This window comes from Psammomys obesus, unplaced genomic scaffold, assembly GCF_907164565.1.
Source record: "Psammomys obesus unplaced genomic scaffold, mPsaObe1.curated_primary_1811, whole genome shotgun sequence".
NCBI lineage: Eukaryota > Metazoa > Chordata > Mammalia > Rodentia > Muridae > Psammomys > Psammomys obesus.
The window spans coordinates 2,659,301-2,678,376 of NW_026594377.1; the positions used below are offsets into that span (position 1 = coordinate 2,659,301).

General features: G+C 41.1%; 1 protein-coding gene and 1 pseudogene across 1 annotated transcript in view; both read left to right on the forward strand.

Moving 5' to 3' along the window:
- Window positions 1-19,076, forward strand: part of Psd3 (pleckstrin and Sec7 domain containing 3) — a 460,032-nt gene that overhangs the window by 9,232 nt on the left and 431,724 nt on the right. The window lies entirely within an intron of this gene.
- LOC129685256 (acyl-coenzyme A thioesterase 13-like) lies at window positions 2,236-2,651 on the forward strand (annotated as a pseudogene).

Here is a 19,076-nt window from a genome sequence, read left to right on the forward strand (position 1 = left end):
TTTAATTTTATTTTTCTCGTTAGTTACATTTCGTTAATTCTGTATCCCAGCTGTATCCCTCATTCCCTCCCCAATCCCACCCTCCCTCCCTCATAAGTTTGTGGCTTCTTTCAAGTTCATGTATGAATTCTGTAATCCATCATGAAATGATGTGACTACATGAATATAGAGCACATTCATTTTCTAGCCTGAAAATTAAATTTCCTTGCTTAAAATTTTATCTTGTTATTCAAAGTGATGAAAAGTTACAAATAGTAAACTACACATATGAGAAACAATAAAGTGCCTTGAAAACAAGTATATATTTTAGCATCAAAATATGCATCTTCTTGGACTAGTGAGATGAACTGTTGGTGGCTAAGAGCACTGGCTGTTTTCCAGACAATCAGAAGTTGTTTCCCAGCACCCGCATGCTGGTTGACCACCATCTGCATCTCTGTTTCCGGAGACTCTACACCCTCTTCTGGCTGCCATGGCTACAAAGCATGCAAGCGGTGCACAGACATAGATGCAGCTTAGGGACGCACACAGAGAGGACATAAAAATAAAGACGTTAACTATGAACCCTCTCATGCAGTACTGGAGAATTTTAAAGGGCACAAAATGTGATCTTCATGTGTACACTGGTTTTGCAACATCCTCCCTTCTTCTACAAGATCCCCTCTCACAGGTGGCAGGCGTGAGGCAAAGGGATAATGCCACCTGCAAGATGCTGCTAAGAGACAGCAGACACACAGAAATGGGCGCTGTGAATGTGGCCCAAGCCAGGACCTGATAATTTTTCCTGATGAATGCACACAGTGGTGAATGTCTGGATTGGACGTGGAACACTTTGAATGAGATTCCTTAGGAGCAGACTGCAATTCCAGTATATCAACGCAAGTGAACCTCTTGGGGGTAAGCCCATAACCCTTGGCCAAAAATGATGTTCAGAAGTGTGTGCATGCACATACATACATGTACATGTGTGTGCGTACACATAACATTTTCTTAAAATAGAGTATTTCTTTTAATAATCCTATAAGGGGTGGTTGAGACAAATGACGTTACAATAATGCCAGACTCTTTATTTGTACATCTGTGACAACTGGGAAGATGCTCACGTTTTAGTTTTTTGACACTACAGGAAGAACCTAAGTGTAGCTTCCACGATATTTAGCCATCAGGAGACCATGTGATCATCAGGAATCAGACCTAACCATAAACAACAACCATTTCCGTGGTTTTCTCACATTTAAGAGCCTGTCCAATCAGGAGGCCCTGATTTCATGATGAACCTGCAATTTCCTGGCCACCTCATATGCATCTGTTCATTGAGTCAAGTCTTATCTTTCCTCATCTTTCTTTTTTCTGTCTGTTTTTCTTTGTTATTATTTTGCACTGCAAGGGAGCTAACTCAGTGTTTTATGCATGCTAGACAATGTTCTACCACTGAGCTACATTCCAAGCCTATGTATGAACATAGTTTAGCTGTGTGTATTCCAGTGCTTTTGCTGATAGGGTGCCAGGGTACAGAGGTATAAACATGGCTTGGCTTACCACACAGAATAATACTGACACAACAACTCTGCCCAAGCTTTGTGCCTCCTGGAGCCCTAACAATTCACCTACAAAGACGCTTAAGATGAGAACCCAAAGCCACAGGTCGACTTCACAATACACCGAGCTATAGAAATTGCTCCAACTTTGGATTTCTTTTGCTTCTGAAGAGTAGCTTATTATTGTGAAATTTAGAGTTACCAGATTTAACAAATGTAGATCTACATCTGAAGGCTTTTTTTACACTGTAAAACCATCACCTATCTGAACTTTAGATTTAACCACTGTCCTGTCTCTCCTCAGGCATCTTTATTTGGAGGGTTTTTTGTTTTTTTTTAATGGTAAAGTCTAACTGGCTGAGTGATCTTGGATATCTTACTTAGATCTTAGGTCTGGAGAAATGGTTCAGTGGTTAAGTGCATTTGGCAGAGAACTTGGGGTCAGGAGCCAGCACCAACATGGCAGCTCACAGTTGTCTGTACCTCCAGTTCTAGATACATCCTGCCCCCTAGAAGCACCAAGCATGTATATGATACACATATGTACCTATAGGCAAAGCACTCAAACACTTAAAATAGTTCCTGTTTTGTTTTAATCCTTAACCAAGATTTGACCTTCCAAATCCTCGTGGTGAAAGTTCACAAACATGTCTTCCAGAGTTCTTTCCATAAGAGTCCAGACTCTAGCGTTGTATCCATGACGAGCAGCATGACCCAGAACCTACAGGAAATAGGGAGGCCGCGTCCAAAGTTTCCAGTTTTGATACAGTTTTGGAAAAGATGTCGCTTGCCTGTGCTGCTCCTGACATTTGTCACATGAAAGTGGAAGGACAGCATACTAACAAGCTGGGTACTCTGCATGGAGGGCTGGTGACAACCTTAGTAGATAGCGCATCAACCATGGCTCTAATGTGCACAGAAAGAGGGGCACCTGGACTCAGTGTTGACATGAACATAACGTACATGTCACTTGAAGCAGGAGAAGAAATACTGATCACAGCACATATTCTGAAGCAAGGAAAAACACTTTCATTTGCTTCGGTGGATCGGACCAACAAGGCCCCAGGAAAGTTAATAGCACAAGACAGACACACAAAACACCTGGGAAACTGAGGAAACAGCAGCATGACCCAAAGAAGCCCAACAATGCTAAGTGTGATTTGTGAGCAACTTCCTGAAATAAATTATCAAACTCAGAAGTAAAAAAAAAAAAAAAATTCCTTAACTTCTCTGAGACTTCTGTTCTTTCCCCTCAGCTGTTGTGAATGTCTCTTTCAGCAAATGTAAAGCACTGAGTATATGGTAAAGTCCTTACAAAATGCTTGTCTTATGATGGTGACCTTCATGTACAACACAGTTTCAAATATTTATGTACAGATCTTATCTGCTTGACTAGAAGGTGGACTTTTCATCTGCACAGACATGCACTTACGGAGCACATAGTTTGCTCATAAATAAAAAGTGCTTTTGCCCCAGCACTTTTGTGGAGTCTGGTTTCCTAACTACTTGGCCAGACGCTTCTGGTCTCTTATTCCATTTTTTTCCCCTTCTCTCATTGGAAATGTGATGTCTTGTTCTTCAGTTATTTCGAATCTGGAAACGGCTTCTCTTAGCTTCCATAGGCCAAAGATCTCATGATGGGAAAAAGATCCATCGCTCATATTAAAACTGAAGGCCTCCTGTGTAATTATTTGAAATTATGGATGAGAATGGATGGCACGCACTAGGGCTGTTCTAAAGATTTAATGACATTTGCATTCAAGCTGTTGAAAGTAATTATGACAATGGGTGGCTCTTTCTGCTGAGTTTCCACAGTTGAAAATAATTTGCCCTACATTAAGTTTGCCATTAAGTCATGATATAGGAAGAACTTCCATCATAATCATCTATTAGAGGTGAGAGGCACTTAGATTTTCCTATAAAATTATAGTGTATAGCAAGGATTTGGGGAATGGTTGATAAGGAATTGTGGAAAGGACTTTCTGGATCACTCACCTTCCCAGGCCTTCCCTTGAGAGGAAAGGGAAGTACCCAGCAGAGAGCCGCGCCATCATTGGTCACACTCACAGCAAGTTCAACTGTAAGCTGCCTCAGCACAGCTGAAGTCCAGTGCAGTCCCACCCTTATTTAGTAGCAAGAACCATGACCAGCATGAGAATCCAAGGCCATCTGAGGCTGACTTTATTTTTAAGTGCATGCCTGCTTTATGTGTCACCGGCTGTACCATTCTGATATGCTGAGAGGGCCGTCAGGCATATCCCCAATGCTACAGGGTATTGTGTGGTCAACGCTGGTTCTGGCACATGGGTGCAAATGATGAATTCATGAACTGGACCGCCCCTTTGGATGGGTAGAAAATCATTCCCTCTACATCGTTATCAAACAGTGTTTCCCATGTGTCTGACTGATGGTGGGGTTTTCCTCTGACCTCTCAGGTGCTAGCGAGCTAAAGGGGAAATATCTGCTGTCAGCAGGAAAAGCCGAGTTCACAGACAGATGTCAGGAATGTTTCTCCAAGCCTGCCAAAAAAATATGTCCACGGAGGGTGTAGATTGATAAGCCCAGGAGTTACCCAATTGGCTTGAAGAGGGGGGAAATGAATCATGAGAATCAGTGGGTCTGTGCTCCTAGGGAACAGCTCTGGCCTGCTTGTTACTGTGAGGTTTGCTTAAATTCCTCAGGAGCATCCCATCAAGAACCCTGTGCGACCCCTCTTGCCTCTATCTCTGGACATACTGCAGAGTATGCTGCACCTAGACCATCAAATCGTGCTTCTCCCTTCCTTCTCCAGCTACATAGTCACATGGGATTTCCATCCTTTCATACTTAGGCTTTTGAACTTTAAAAACATGGGGCCAGGGTCTAAGGACTTTTGGAATGCTCTTTCTGTGAGAGACTTTTTTTTTCCTTGTTGGGATGATGTCTTGCATGCTCTCAGATGAAGCTTTTGGATGAAAAGATGTTTCTGGAGTTTCTCACAACTCTCAGCTGCTGTGAGGCTGAGCTGAAATAAGAGGTATGGGGGTTTGAAAGGCTACAATTATGATGATGATGATGATGATGATGATGATGATGATGATGATGACGACAACAACAATCAAAACGACCATCATGTCTCTCTTCATTATCATGCAAAGTCACGGCACAATACAGTTTCTTTACAGTACTAATAAAAATCTGATCACTTTTTAAAAGTGATGGAGTGTCTATCCAAAGTGTTCCTTTACCTTACAGTTAAAGCAATGAACTCATTTGACAAATACTAATTTCTAGACAAAACCCGATTATGAATAATAATAATTTTTAAAAGACAAATCCTTGAGATGCTTATAATGAATGTTACAAAGAAATTCAACAGTTATGGAAATGAACATTAGAGCACCAGGCCTGAAGAGCTGTGAAGAAAAGCTTCCTGGTGAGTCACAGTAGTAATGTTTACTGATAATTTATTATGGGCAGTTATAGTATGTACATTATTCATGCCCAAACCCCACAAGGAGAACGTGTTATTGGATTTATTTCATAGATAAAGGAAATCAAGGTCAAAGAGGTGAGTATAGCAAGCTGGAGGTTCATAGCTAGTTTGAGGAGGTACTTGACCCAGCTTTAGCAATTACACACCAGGCTCTTTGTCACTTGAGGGCAGGAAGGGAAGTGAGTGAGGTTAGACACAAAGACTAGCTCAGACTCTGTAGGACTCGGTGGACCTGGTTAAATGTCAGATGTGACGACTGTGTGAGCTAAGAAGGAGGTTTCCTTAGTGCCTTCTGTTCCTTTAAAGTTCAAAGCCTCCACAAGAACACACAGCTTTCTCAATTACAGTTGAGGAAGGCTAAATGCTTCATATACAGCCAGGCTTAAAAAGGGTTGATTAAATGTTCTTAAAGAATAAGTGATTCATGAATCAGGCAGCATCCATCAAAAGAAATTTAAAAAAAAAAAATGATGAGCAAAGCAGCAGGGTCTCACCTGCAGAAAAATGAACACAGAGACAATGGGAGGTCAGCTGTGACCAGGCCATTTCCTTTACAAGGTATATACAGACAAGACTTCATCATACTGGTTTGAGTAGATTGGAATTTTTTCCTAGTGACTGCAGCTAGCACTCTCCAGTGCTAGCTACTTGACACTATTTATTCTTTCCTCATCTGCAAAGTTAGCTCCATAAGATCATCTATCAGCACCTCCATCGTGAGGTGATAGACACATTTTATCCATCCACAATGAAGGGAACACTAATGAGGTTCATTAGGACTGTGCAAATCCAGTCAGCCAAGACCCCATGAGTTCTTTCATTGACAAACCCTGTGTCTGTATAATTGCTTGGCTTTTTCTTTCTTTTTTATTGCTGGTATCAAAGCTTGGATGCTCAAACAATTGAGTGAGTATGAATGAGCCTGGATGAATAGAGCAATTAAGAAACCAAGAGAACATAGGAAACAGGGAAGGGCCTTTAAGGGTTGGAAGAGTTAACAGTTCCCTATGGAAGACTCCAGGGAGGGCTAGTCAGGCAGGTGAACAATCTGACATAATTGGATTTGGTCAGTTTCACCCAGGATGGGTGGGTAATAGTTGTCAGAAATTTTGGGTAGAAACTAAAGTATGATCCTAAGAGAAGATGTGCTAAATAAATGGTACCAAAGGAGAGCATTCTAGATGATTTAGTCATGAATATAAAGTCTGGTTTTTTTTCTTTCTTATGTGTAAAAATAGCAGTACCTGCCTGCTCCTGGTGCGCTCAAGGTTTTTGCAACCTGACATAGCTGCCAGTTGAGTCATTTGGCTAATAAGAATGATTTCTCTTCTTACCAGTGAATTATTAACTATACTCATTTTTTTTTCTTTCTCTAAATACTCTCCAATTTTAAGTATCTTGACCAACTGGATCACTTGATTTATTTAGGTGATTTTGTAAGAGTGGTATTTTTCAATTTTATTTTAAATAATTAATTAATTACAATATTTTTCACTTTATATCCCCGCTGTAGCCTCCTCCCTCATCTCCTACTAGTCCCACCCACCCTTCCTCTTCTCCCCCTATGCCCTTTCCCTAGTCCCCTGATAGGGGAGTACCTCTTCCCCTTCTATCTAACCCTAGCCTATCAGGTCTCATCAGGGCTGGCTATATCATCTCCCTCTGTGGCCTGGCAATGCTGCACCCCCCCCCCAGAGGGTGGTGATCAAAGAGCTGGCCACTGACTTCATGTGCAGCCCCTACTAGGGAACCCATTTGGAAACTGAGCAGCCTATTGGCTTCCTCTGAGCAGGGCATCTAGGTCCTCTCTATGCATGGTTCTTGGATGGAGTATTGGTCTCTCCAGAGCCCCCTGGGCCCAGGTTTTTTGGCTCTGTTCTCCTTGTGAAGTTCCTGTTCCCTCCAGGTCTTCTACATCCCTCTTCTTCCTTAAGGTTTCCTGCACTCTGCCCAAAGTTTGGCTGTGAATCTCAGTATCTCCTTCAATACCCTGGTGGGTAGAGTCTTTTAGAGGGCTCCTGTGGAAGGCTCCTGTCCTGTTTTTTGTCTTCTCCTACTTCTAATGTCTATCCTGTTTGTCCTTCTGAGTGAGGTTTCAGCCTCTTCCCTAGGGTCCTCCTTGTTGTTTAGCTCCCTTAGCATTATAGATTTTGGTAAATTTGTCCTATATCATATGGCTAATATCCACTTATAAGTAAGTATATACCATATGTGTCTTTCTGCTTCTGAGTTACCTCACTCAGGATGATCTTTTCTGGTTCCCACCATTTGCCTGCTAATTTCATGATTTCCTTTTTTTAATTGCTGAGTAGTATTCCATTGTGTAAATGTACCACACTTTCTGTATCCTTTCCTCTGATAAGGAACATGTAGGTTGTTTTCAGATTCTGGCTATTACAAATAAAGTGGGAAAAGATCTTTACCAACCCTATATCTGAGAGAGGGATAATATCCAGAATATATAAAGAATTGAAGAACTTCAATACCAACAAACCAAGTAATCCAATTTTAAAAATGGGGTACAGAGCTAAAGAGAGAATTCCCAACAGAGGAATATCAAATGGCAAAGAAACACTTAAAGAAATGTTCAACATCCATCATCATTCTGGAAATGCAAATCAAAACGACCCTGAGATTCCATCTCACACCCATCAGAATGGCTAAGATCAAAAACTCAAGTAAAAACACATGCTGTACAGGTTGTGGAGAAAAGGGAACCCTCCTCCATTGCTGGTGGAAAAGTAACCTTGTATAAGCACTTTGAAAATCAATCAGGTGCTTTCTCAGAAAATTAGGAATAGTGCTACCTCAAGATCCAGCTATACCACTCTTAGGCATATACCCAAAAGACGGCCCACCATTCAGTAACAGTGGTATTATTGTACATATAATCTTAAGGAGATGCCAACTATGAGCTCAGACAGCTTTTTTTAATTCCATGTTGTTATAGAGAAAGGGGAAGAGGTAAGGATAAATGAGGCATGATCAGATCCCCCTGGTAGGGGCTGGCACCTGGCTGATACCTGATGAGCTTGCCAAGGCTATAAAAGAAACCATGGCTAATGAATGTGCCCCACTGTGTTTGTGGATGACTGAAAGGAGCCAAAGAAAGGGCCACTCAGAGCAGGTAGAAGCTGGGGAGCCTTCAACAAGAGGGCTGTTGTTGCCTTGCCAAAGGAGTTATCTAGATAACCAGGGACGGGCACCTCCTGAGCCACTTCCCCCCTTAAACCTGATGCCCTGGAAAGACTGTTTGCTTCCCTGTGTCATCTTTAATTTCCTTCTTTCTTTCCTCCTCCAGTTAACTTTATAGCTGAGAGTCTCATACAGAAGAATTCAGCACTCCCAAAGGATAATAGATACAGCGATGTAAGAAGTACTGGTTGGACTTTGTTTTAGAAGCTCACATCACATCACCAAGATCTACATTAGTGTCAACCTACATAGGATAACTGGATTGCCGATATGAGAAAACAGTAGCCTTCTTATGTACGGAACTGTAGATAGCCCCATCTTGATACGTAGTTGATATTGAAAGCAAAACCTCTCTACATTCATTCCTAGAGCTACTTCTGAAATTTTAATTCAGTTTCACAGTATTTTTATACATTTCCTTCAGTTACCTTAAAGCACAAACTCCTTAAATTACAAAACATCAAAAATGTACTCCTTAATCTGATGTTATTCACAAGTAAGCAGAGAGACAGAGAGAGAACAACCTAACTTAGGTGTCATTTGGGAGGTTCACTGGCATTAAGTGCTGGCCTTGGATCACATGTTCTCATCTCAAACTCAGATCTAAAGGTAGAATGAGAAGAACTGTGTACCCATTTGTTCTCAAGCCCTGCTTCATCACCTGGGTTGCATAGAGCAAAGCTGGGAGTCGCAGTGGCTACAGGAGACAGATCAACCAGGTGCCCTGGCCACAAGGCTGGCTATTGAGCGCCCACAGCACTCTGGCAGGCTGGAGGAAAATGGTCCAAGACAAGGGACAACCTGAATTTTTTTTTTTTTTTTGGTGGGGGGAAGGTGGTTGTTGTTGTTGTTTTTCTTTCCTTTCCTTTCATCATCCTCACAAACTATTTCCTAACTTCCTTTTCTCCTTTTGTGAGAGTGATTAAAGTTTTCAATCCAGTTAATACTCTAAAAACAGGATCCTTTGTATTTACTGAATAACTGATAACAACCTTTCATCCCTTCCCTAGGAAGCTGATCTCATCCAGTCTCATCTGATACTGGCTTAAATCTTAGGCTTTGCTGAAAGTTGCAAGCATCCATTCTCCTGTTCTGGATTGTTCTTTTTCCACAAGCAGCTGCTACTGCTGTTGGATAGACTGTTACAGAATATGGTGTCCTCTGCTTTCCTGGGCCTTCTCTTGCTCTATTCCCCACCTGACCTTTGGGTTGTAGCATCAGCAGAAGTAACTGCTGAATGCAGGGCCCATCTTTCCACATAAGTACAGTCCAAGGAAGTAAGAAGCCTTGTTATATTACTCTTCCCTCTGGTCCTCACTATGGCACTATCCCATGGCCGCTTCCTAGCACTGTAGTTGACCTTTTACCACAGCGTGGTGCTAGTTAAGCAGAGGGAAGCACCCTATGCATTAGACCACAGTAATTCTTTTTTCCATGGTTGCTGCATTTTATATTTGGCTTGTCTCCGAAGGACCCATATATTAAAGACTCAGTTACTGTCCTTGATGCTCTTGAGAGGAACCTTTGTGAGGTATGGTCTAGAAGAGGAAAGTGTCACTGGCTCAGAACCCTTTGAAGGGGTTTAGGACCCCAGACTTTCCCACTGTCTCCTTTGCTCTTCTTTTTCCTCTCCATCTTCTCATGGTTTTCCTCCTCCTCTTCTTCTTTTTCTTCTTCTCTTCCTCCTCCTTCTCCTTCCTCTATCCTAGCTCTTTCACTGTTTCCCATTCTCTCTTTACTTCCTGCCATTAAATGGATGCACCACTCCATACTGTGTCACCACAAGTTCAAACCTCTGAAACTATAGACCCAAACAAATATTTCCTGCTTTAAGTGGTATATCTCAAGAATTGTTTTTGTCCCAGTGATAGAAAACTAAGTGGAAGTTTCAGCCCAAGTGGCAATAGTTAACTTCAATACCCTAATTATCCCTAAAGACTCCTGGGAAATGGTCAACAGCTTCTGTCAGTCATTACAGCAGAATATGTTGTATCTCTCCAAATTGGGCAATTCCATTTTGCAGAGATTACATGAATCAGATGGTTCTGTTACCAAAGTGAGGTCAGCTGGAAGACGGGAGCCAATATTGGGAAGTTGTCAACCGTCACTGCAGTGAGGAAACTGAGCAGTTACAAAAGCTTATATGCCTACCATCACAATCCTCAGAGAGCTCTACTGCATTCCTCGGGTCATAGTTTTGTCTTTTAAGAGTTGAAAAAAAAATAATTAAAAATTTGCAAGGAATGCTTTGGTTTAGTGAGGGTGTTCTTGCTATGAAGAGACACCATAATTACAGCAACTCATAAAAAAAGAGAAAAACATTTAATTGGGGCTGGCTTCCAGTTTAGAGGTTTAGTCCATTATCGTCATGGTGGGAAACATGGCAGCATGAAGGCAGACATGGCGCTGGAGGAGCTGAGAGTTCTACATCTTGATCTGAAGGCAGCAGAAGGAGATTGTGTGCTACAGCGAGTGTAGCTTGAGCAAAGGAGGCCACAAAGCCCACCCCACAGTGACACACTTCCTCCAGCAAGATTACACAAACTCCAACAAGGTCATACCTCCTAATAGTGCCGCTCCCTGTGGGCCAAGAATTCAGACACATTGAGTCTATGGGGCCATCCCTACTCAAACCACCATGGTCACTAGGGTCAGCCTTAAAATACTGAGAACTGGGACAGATGCATTATGAGAAGAGGGAACGGTGGCATTCAGCCCACACTGAGAGCTAGGCATTCATAGGGTACAAGAAAGCTCCTTTTCTCTTGAGTTTCGGTTTTGTCTAACAGGTTGTGGCAGCCATTCCTATCACTGCAGCTGCATCACTAACTACAGCCTAGGACCTGGGAGATTAGAGAAGATAGAGAATGAAGGGATTATGTCTATTTTTTAATTCATTCATTTATTCACTTTACATCTGATTGTAACTCCCCTCCTTCGTCTTCTCCTGGTATTGCCCTCTCTCTCTCTTCCTCCTTCTCCCCTCCCCTGTTCCTCAGGGAATGGGATTCCTCCACCTCCACCACCACTAACCCACCTCCGCTCATCAAGTCGAATTAGGACTGAGTGCCTCCTTTTCCCTGTGGCCTGGCAAGGCAGCCTTGCCAGGGGGAAGTGATCAAAAAGCAGGCAGCAGAGTCATATCAGAGACAGCCCCTGCTCCCTCATTAGGGAATCCACATGAAGCCTGAGCTGCCCATCAGCTACATCTGTGTAGTTGTCCTAGATCCAGTCTATGCATGGTCCTTGGTTGGTGCTTCAGTCTCCGCAAGTTCCTCTGGGCCCTGGTTAGTTGGCTCTGTTGGTCTTCTTGTGGAGCTCCTGTTACCTCCAGGTCCTTCTATCCTTCGCCCTGCTTTGCTGCAAGACTCCCTACGCTTCTGTTAAGGAGGTTCTGCTATGCTCACAGAGGCCTAGCATAGCTGTCCCCTGAGAGGTTCCACTAGCAGCAATCAAAACAGATGCTGAGACTCAGAGTCTACTTTTTTTTTTGAATTGCAAATTTCCCTTCCTGCTTTTCAAGCAACAAATAATATGTCTCCCCTCTCTCTCCCTCCCTCTTTCCCTCTCTTCCTCCCTTTTCCCTTTTCCCTCCCTTCTTCTTCCTCTCCTCTTTTCTCCCTTCCCTTCTAGCCATCTTTCCCTCTTTTCCTTCTTTCCTTGCTCATCTTCAAGTTCTCAAGTTCAATTTGGGGAAAATGGAGAAAAAGTAAAATTAGAAAATACTGTTGCACTGTTGCTTTAAGTTGGAGTGCTGCACTCCAATCCACCTGCTAGTGTGTTTTCTTTTCAGGATCTCCACATGTCTTAGGTACATGTGCCCTCTAGTTGTCTGGTTTCATTCTGTCTGTTACATGGTTTTGTTCAGTGAGAACACATGAGCACACATAGCAAATTATGTCAAGTTTTCACACACACACTTGAGCTTATTACAATACATTGAAACTTATTTGAAAACTAAGCAATGGAAAATGTAGGAGTTTCAGTATTGCTACTTTTCAAAAAAATAAGCCATAATTTTTTGAAACATAACATCTAGAGCCAAAGCTTCTGAAAACTGTTTGCCTGCCCACATTTTTCAGTCTCACCTGTTTTGTTTTGAACACATACTGTAAATGGAGTCACTGACCTCATTGTACAGGATGAGAAGATGATTGGCTGTGCAGCATCTCCTCCCAGCTTTCGCTTCTGTAAAATGGGCCTTTCTTGACAGTTGGAATTAGGTAACATGCTACTTTAAATAACAAAGACTCTTTCCAGGTTGGGTAGAGAGGTGCATTAAGACAGATTTCTGGTCTTTAGGGGCTTTGATAACGCTTGGAAAGGAGCTCCAGTAGCAATCATGGAATGATGGAGTTCCTTACATGCCAGACTTTAGAGGGAAGGAAATCTCTGAGTTTAGATTAGTGAAGGTACAAGATAAGATACAGGACAGTAATTTATGGAGTTAACCCACTTGTCCCACCCTGCTTTAGGGCTGCTACATGCTAGGAGCTTAGCACATTACAGAAGGCACTGGACGGGCTGTAAGGTGTGACTGGCTCCTTCTACAGGGATAGGCTCTGTGATCCAACATGTAAGATGTGACCTATTTAGACATTTCAATGATCTGTAAAAGGACAGATATAAATTTCAAGATCTTGCATAGAAAAATAGCAAAATGTGTCGTTTTTACGCACACACTTGAGCTCATTGCAATACATTGAAACTTATTTGAAAGCTAAGCAATGGAAAATGTAGGAGTTTCTTTCAGTACTGCTACTTTTCACAAAAATAAGCCATAATTTTTGAAACTTCTTACAAATGTGAGTTTTCATTATTAGATGGGTTTAAAATTTCTTACCATTTATATGAAAAGTTTTGCAAAAAAACATTTAGTGTTAACACATTGCGAACATCAGAATTCCATACTAAACACACTTTCAATTTGGGAAAATGCTGATTCTTGCTTTTTCAACTTTACACATGCTTCTTGAATCTCTCATAAAAGATCCCTGTGCAAAGGGCTAGAGCCACATCCCTGCTGTGCCTCCTATTACTGCTCTTCATTTCACACAAAGGGAGAGTCAAAAGAGAAATTCTGTCTCTTCTGCCAGACTAATCTATGCTCTCAGCTGTCCTTGAATATTAATCTTCTAAGTCATGAACATGACACTCATTTTCAGTTTGCTAAAGAGAATTGGGGAATGATGTCTTCATTATCTATCATCATCTATCCACCTGATGATGAAAATTCATATTCCCACAATCCACAATTTAGATTCACTAATATCATCATGCTTTAATTTAGTTCATATCTCTAAAAGGTTAATATAATTTAATCTTGTCTCCCCACAGAAATAGTTTTAAATGTAAATTAAATTAACCTGTTAGTGTCCAAACTGTGCCTATTTGAACTATGAATGTTCTGTATGTACAGCCTTCATGGAAATGACATCCTCATCAGCTTCAGATCTCACCCACCTGTGTCCCCTTCTGTGTTGTATCCATGCACCCAATGACCATTCCCTATACTATTAAGTCACCATTGGAGAAAAGAGACTTCTTGTCACTCTTCCCCTCTGTCAGTGGAACTAGACTGAGAGAGGACAGGACAGTCTGAAATTGGAGTTCATCTTCCCTTATCCTGAGGAAGGTAGAGAACAAAGTATGTCCTTTATCCTCTGACATCTGGGGAGCTGTGAAAATTACACAAGTTGGAAGGGAGGGGATTGCTTCCTGAGGTATGTTCAGGAGGCTCTCACCCATGTAATTACTGCATGGTCAGCTTGTGTGTGTACTCCCCAACTTTAATACTCTCTCCTTGCAACTTCTGGGTAGAAGACGGGGCCGTATTACATACTAGGCAGTCAATGAGGAATGACAAATTGGAAGGGGGCATTTAAAGTTTTTAGATGTATTTATTATACTGTATATATAAATATATATACACACACACATGTGTATTTTACCTGCATGTATGGATGCATAGCACGTGAATGTCTCATGCCCATGAAGATCAGAATAGGGTCTTTTACAGAATAATTGGACATGACCTCATTCGCTCTAAGAGCCTGAGTGTCACACTTCCCCTGTGATGGACATACTGTGCATTCAGACTACCTGAGAGCATATAGAATTTCCTTGGTAAGTCATCAGAATGTCTGTAAATTAGACAATCTTAGAAATAAAACGTTTTCTAAAATGTTATAGCGAGACGACCCCGTGTAACAACAGTTCCATGAAAGTTTAATCATTCATGTAATGTTCTAATGATTTTTTTCCACAAGTAAAATATCTCTGAAGTCAAGATTGGATTTTCTAATAACATGTTACTTAAATAGATTAAAATAAGTATGTTACCAAAAGGTATCTAATGAAAGTAGCTGAAGGTCTGACCTAAGCAACAAGTTCCTGGTTAAAACACTGATGGATGAATGTTGAGACATTTCGCTTTGTTGATTTCTTACCCTTTCATTGTTCAGCATATAATTTGAAAATTCCCAAATTATAAGTAAATGTGCTTTCACATGATGGTAACATCTAGCAGAATACTTACCTAAATATATTTCCCAGTGATTTTCACCACTAAAATCTACAGTGTAAGTGCTGATTTTTTTAGTGGTGCCCTGGACTTTTGTGTATTATATAATGGTTACACAACATTCCTTTTTTTATTAAAAAAGTTATCATCGTTGTGTGCATATTTGTTTGTATGCATGTGCTTGTGTCTGGTGCGCAGCCCGAGACACATGTGCAGACGTTAGAAACCGGTTCTGAAGTTTGCTTCTCTCCCTCAGCCTTTAGGTAGTTTTCAGGGATAGAACTTAGGTCCTAGGACCTGTGGGGAAACTTCTTCTAACCAGTAAGCAATCTCCCCTGCCCTTGAAGCTATTTTCTGTAGAAAAAAGAACTTCCATGAGACATATTTTTCACTGGGATGAACAGACAGTCCACTGGCTGGAAATCCAAGGAGACCTTCGGTTCTTTGTGGTGGCAAATGGCTTTGGTATATAGAATTAGTGAAAGAGATCTGCTTCTTTCCACCTACAGCTTGTGTTCCATCAAATTAGACAAACCAAAGACAAGCAAACTTACAAACTGAGAAAAGTACTATGAAGCTGAAGAACAGAGAGTTATAGGAGAGGGGCCTGCAAAAAGTCTTATTTTACCACCACACTTGATGATCTGAGTTCAGTTCTCTGGACCATGTGATGGAAGAAGAAAGTCAACTTCCACAAATTTTCCTTTGACCTCCACATGAGTTCCATGGTATATATGTACCCACACACAAACACATGCATACACATACACACAGAGAGATACATACAGAGAAAGAGAGAGAGAGAGAGACATGTGCAAAATAAATGTAAATAATATATTATGGGAGAAAATGAGTGGATAATACAATTTGCATTAGTTCCTCTCTAAAATGGCAGTATTTTTGCTAAGACCAAAAGAATGTCATTAAAATTATAGAAAAAAAAGATTATCTTTGAGGTGCAGTTTCTGAAGTTGGACAGGTCTTGATGAATTCAGAATTAAAAGGCCAATGTGATGAAAATCCTAGGACAAAAACAGGAAGTAGCACACAGTGTCTTATTTATGTGTGTAGTTTATTCTAAGTGCCATGGGAAGTCATTAAGCAGTTTTGGACAGTTGGATGCTGTCATAGGATGATATTTTTAGATTTCCCTAATCTCTGTGTAGATAAGAGTGTAGGCAAGTATGGAAACAGGAAGCAGTTTGGGGGGCTGTTAGTTCAGGAAAGAAAAGGCAAGTGAGTAGAGTAAAATGTACTGTGGAGACAGAACTGTGAGAATGTAGAAAGGGAATGTGAACTCCGTGAAGACACAGTCACTGGGTGGGAAAGACTACAAGTGATGTTGCAGTGGAACAAAGGTTTATATAAGAGTGCAGTTAGGGTGTGTAAGGTTGGAGGTATCTGTGAAATATCCAAGAGTATGTTCAGGGATATTAATCTATCCCTCCCCCATTTATCCTCAATTTACTTTCTATGTCTCAAATTAACCATTATCAACCACAGGGCAAAGTCTCAAAGGGAAAATTCTAGAAATAAACAAGTAATAAATGTTAAATAACTTTCATTACAGTGTATTGTTGCCCTTGTTCTGCTGTGTTGATTGTTGCTCTTACTGTAGTGTACTAGTCAAGCCTTACTATAGATACTTATGTGCAAAACAAAGAGTATATATGCTATTATTACCCATGATGTCCAGCATCCTCTGAGGCTTCAGAGCTGTCACACCTACTAATAAGATGGGGATACAGAGCTTGATCTCTATAAGAAAAAAATAAGTATAGAAAATTAGCTCTAGAATAAAATTAGTATAAACATAAAGGTTTAAAATTTTCTAGCATATTAAAAATATTTAAATCCCTAGAAATAAGTGACATTTCTCATGGAGAGAGTGTGAAGGGGGCAGTGGGAAAGTTCAGGATAAAATACGTGGCCCATAAGACATCTAGAATATAAGCAGCAGAGAATCTGAGTTCAAGAAGAAGAGGCGCAGACATTGGCCAATCAGGACCCATGCCAGGGGCATCCCTGCTATAAAAGAGTAAACCAAACATTAATCCCTGCACTTGGTGAGTGAAACAAATGTTTAGCAAGGTTGTAGGAAAGGCCAAGACAGTAGAAGGGCTAGGAGAGTGGTGGCTTGAAATAGTAGCTGTTGACATAGCATGAGATATTACACTTGGCCATGCTCTGAGTGATAGTTCAGCCATAGCAGTGATTTAGTCCAGCACATTGCTATGTGTTTGTTCATAGTGAGGCTGTCATAAACACAGCTACTGTACTGATTAAGTACTAAGTATTAAAATGGTACCTAATGCTTGATAATGATAGAAGATTATTGTTACTGCCTTGCAAATGAATTGCCATTATTTCAAGTGGTATTCCTTGTACTTACACAGAAAACCTTATTATAAAATATTTTACCATATAGCAGCAGCAGCCTCATATAACTCATGTGTACCACATCTTATGATTGCACCAAGAGGCCATGTCAAGTGGCATGAAGGCCTCTCCACCATTAGGTTTGTGTGACACACTCTATGATAGCCTCACAATGGAGGAATAATCTAGAAATGCATTTCTCAGAATGTAGCCCCAGTTGAGTGGCTGTAAGTTCTTGTATGTGAGGGTCACAGTAAAGTATCAGTCCTTGTATGTGAGGGATTGTAGAAAAGAAACTGCTAAAATAGCCATTCTATTAGGGGAAGGTTTGTATTTTAGGTAAGAGATCTCTCTTCTACCTTATTTTTCCTCTGAAGATATCCAGAAGCACCTGGTATTTCCAGAGCAGAGAGAAAAAGAAACAGACTGGACATGCCTAGGGCTATCTGTGAGAAAAATGAGAGAGCACAGCATAGAAAAATTGTATAGCTTATAAGGAGGATGAATAGCTGTGGAGAGTGAAGCCTATGAGGTGGAGCAGGGCTGGGAGTTTGGGGCAGAAAGTGAGTGATAAGGGCCAGGATGCTACCATGGGGCCTGTGAAATGTCTGATGGGTATTTGTGGGTAGGGACTGAGGGATCCTGGAGACTTGCATGAACTTTGATATGCTGATAGGCATCACAGGTATATGTCAATGGAGAGTCCCTCCTGCCAGAGGCAAGAGAATGACTCCTTTTAGGATAATGGGAACCTATTTTACATGTTCTTGGGGAATGCTGTTTTTTATTTAATCACTAGAAATCAATCTGTGATCTAGCTTGAGTCCATATCTGGATATGTGGACCACCTGAGACCTAACAGTCCTGAATCCAATAAGAGAAACACAAATGTGACCAGAGTTAGTACCATCCTAGCCAGAGAGTTTTTGTTTGTTTGTTTCTTTGTTGATGATTGTTTGTTTTATGAAAGTTTGAAAGACCAACTGTGTCCAATGTTCTTCAGATGAGGCAGTGTGGAGACTATGAAAAGCTTGGCTATGGTTATCAGTGGAGAGCTGAAGCTATAGGTAGAGGGGTGTTTAGAGGAAGCAAAACATGCTTGTATGTCAGTAGGAACAGAGGTGAGTGCTGGAGATACAGTGTCCAGAGAATATCCATGACACACAGCTTTAAAAGGGAATAAGACAGAGCAGTAAGAGCTCTCCAGAGCCCTCTAGAGAAGAGCTGGAGTCAGAGGCAGGCTGGCACATGACAACAGGGCAAAAGGTCATGCTCATCTGGTTCATCCTTTTCTTAAGTACCAGCCAAGGTCATGACCACGGCACAACACGCTTCTAGTTAATACTGTAGAGTTTTATCCTCACTTTTTTAAAAAAACTTCCCTTTTTATCTTTGCTCATTTACCTTGAATCCCAGTAATGAAGGAAGAGGTTGGTAAGGACTATTCAGGCATATTTATGCCACAGGGACTATCAGTGTCTACTTAGCCTCAGGCTATGGAAAACAGACAAGTCCAGGATCAACAACTGCAGGAGATGGACTGCTGATAAGAAAGGCATACAGCCACAAAATTTACTCAGGAGCCCAAATGAGCAGTTCACTGCCTGCTAAGTCTGGAAAGCAATAGCATCTGCTTTGCAGACATAGCTTCTATTTAGACATTACTTGGTTTGTCCCTATATTTCTCCATTCTTGTTACATTGCCCATAAGGAATTTTCTATTCTTTCCATCAAGCGTCTGCTCTTTACCCTGTAGTTACAACATCCTGATTTCTTTCCCACTAAGGGAAAGAGTTCCAGATATTGAGATGTCCAGACTCAGGCTGTTTAAGTCCATTAGGTTGCAGAAAGGAGGGATTAATTTGCAAAGCAATAACACAGCAGATTTCCAAGAGTCTGTGACAGGTTGCTTTTGAAGTTCCTGAGTTTTATATTTTTACATTGAAATGGTGTCTTTTAAATTACA